The sequence below is a fragment of the Hipposideros armiger genome, unplaced genomic scaffold (genome assembly GCF_001890085.2).
Source record: "Hipposideros armiger isolate ML-2016 unplaced genomic scaffold, ASM189008v1 scaffold_47, whole genome shotgun sequence".
In the NCBI taxonomy this organism is placed as follows: domain Eukaryota; kingdom Metazoa; phylum Chordata; class Mammalia; order Chiroptera; family Hipposideridae; genus Hipposideros; species Hipposideros armiger.
In genome coordinates, this window is record NW_017731397.1 from 4,134,253 (window position 1) to 4,136,940 (window position 2,688).

Genomic DNA, 2,688 nt, shown 5'->3' on the forward strand with positions numbered 1-2,688 from the left:
CTCTCCTTCTAAAAACAGTTTGACATCAGGAAAATGGGCATTGTGTTTCACTTGGTCTTGAAAATGTAGGTCTAACTTTGGCACAGCCTTTCCATCTGCCCAGCAGCGTCCATGTCCCAATGGACATAAGGATTGTAGAAGGGAGAGTGAACATTACAGACAAGATAATCCCGGAAATTGTAAGAGGCAGTCAGGAGCGAAGGGTGGGAAGTGTTCTTGGGAGACCAGGGTTTCCAGCCCAGCGTAATCAAGATATCAACTGAAACTCATGCAGCGTTATGAAATGTGCCTTTTCTATAAGTTACCCCTGGGCCCTCCCCAGTGAAGTCACCACTATGCAATGTCTCAACCAAATCGATTTGAGTTCCAAATTAGGTTCTTGAAATTCAAATTAGTTCCAAGTTACTAAAATGTATAGTAAAAACAATTGTTTATAATTCAACACCTTTGATTTACAACAGCCTGGATTTATGAGAGAAAAAGGAATTTTAAGGTTCAAAAGGCTGTCCCCTAAAAAGATCAATGCACCAAGTTTATGTTGTAAACAAGCTGTTAGAAAGAAAGTAGAAAAACTAAATGACCCTACTTCCTGCAGATTAAAGATTGCCCAGACTTTAGTCAAAAACCTTTTTATTTCAAAATAAACATAAAACGATGCAGATGCTGGTGAGTCCCTAAAAGGGGCACAGAAATGTGTGACAGTGGCCAAAGAGCTGTGGAGAATAATACGGTGGGTGGAGAGTGGCCCTCAAGGACATGACCCAGGCGAAGATGGAGTACCTCATGTCTCAGTTACACCTCTCTCCACAGGGATGAATGTGGACTAATTGCCTCCTCCAATGCCAGGAGGCCCAGGAAGTCCAGAGATGACAATATGGACAGAAAGACATGTGTGAGACTATCCTGAATCGAGTGAAACCTAAAATGCCTAAAAGACATTGAAATGACTGAGTTTAGCTAAGAGCTTACCTGATTACTTTTCTGTCATCAGGTGGAATGAGGGCTCAGAATTTAATTGTGTTACAGGGAAATAAAGCTCAGTGGCTTTCCCATTTGAGTTCGTGGCCTGTGAAAAGCTTGCCTACCAAACTTTGAGGAGCAACATGAGGGAATTTATCATAACTGGGTGTCGTGGAATCCAAGGGAAAAAGTGTGAGCTGAGCTCAGAAGGGACTAGAGCTGAGCACTGGAGAGCCGTTGGGGCAGCTGTTTCTCTCTGCTTATCTATTTGCTTCGTCTCTCTCTCAGGACCAGCTTTCTCTATTTCCCCCATCCCAGTGCCAGAAGGGCGTGGCATCTATATCTTAAGTTCTGTGACACCGTTTCGGCCACAGAAAGATTTTAACTTTCTGTCTCTTGGTCTCAAGTCCAATTCTTGCACAAGGATCTGATTGGCCCATGTTAGTCCCATGTCTNTTTTCAAATCTTCCATATTTTATTTTTGTCTGCCACATTTAGAATGTGAATTTGTCCAATTTTCCATCTTGTTCTGTCAATTACGCTATGGTGCCTGGTGCCTAGAACATTAGAACTGTTGAATATTCTTGGTGAATTGTTTGTATTTCCATGTTGTAGTGACCTTCTTTATCCCTACGAAATTAAACATTTTAAAGTCTTTTTTTGTTTGATACCAACATAATTACAATGTCTTCTGGCCTCTGTTGTGGCTACTGAATAATGTGCTATCAATTTTTTTTAAATTGTATTTACTGGTATAATTTTTTGCCATTCCATTATTATGAGTCTTTCTGAGTCCTTTGATTTTTAGGGTGCCTATGATGAGCAGCGTATGGTTGGGTTTTTGCATTTGGTATCTAAAAGTCTATTTTTAAATTCATGGATTTAGAATATATTGTTTGATAGGCAATCTTCTCAGTACTTTCCATATAATAACCATTTAATTCTCACAATACCCCATTAGCGTAGGGGTTCATATTCATATTCCCATTCATATAGGACCATTCATATTCCCACTTTACAGAAGAGGGACCTGGGGCATAGAAATATTGTGATTTGCCCCAATGGGCATGAGGGTTGCGACAAGGAAGGTTGGATATTGCAAAGGAGATAATCCTGGAAATTGTAAGAGGTAGGCAGAGTCAAAGGATGGAAAGCATTCATGGAACACCAGAGTTCTCAGCTCACAGTCATCAAGATATCAAGTTAATAGATGGTACCATCCAGCTAAGAGGTGAGAGTGCTGGAATTTACCCAGTTGAGCTCCAGATTCTGTGCTCACAACTATCATGCAACAGTGCCTGTCACAGGACTTGTTCTGTTCTTGGCGTCTTAATGACATCTTTTAGGCATTTCATAATTTTAAACACGATTCTTTTACATTCTCTTCAGATTGTCATCCTGTTGTGTGAAGTTTTAGGGAATCTTTGGGTGCTAGTGTGTCTGCTGATTCTCATGGAGGATTCTGTCCTCCTGAAGGTCATCATTTTTGTTTGTGAGCTCATCTGTTGAGAAGCCTATTTTCTGTGAGCATCCCCTATAGCCTCGGTCTCGGGGGTGCACCTCAAGGGCTGCTCTGCATTTACCACAGAGAGATCACTCTTCCTGGACCATCCTTTTCGTCATTGATCATCTTGGAGGTCATTTATCATTGTGGTTCCTGGATCATCTGCAAATATGAACCTCCAGATTTGGGGTAGAAAAAGACCTGGAGATTTTGTTTCTCAGGTA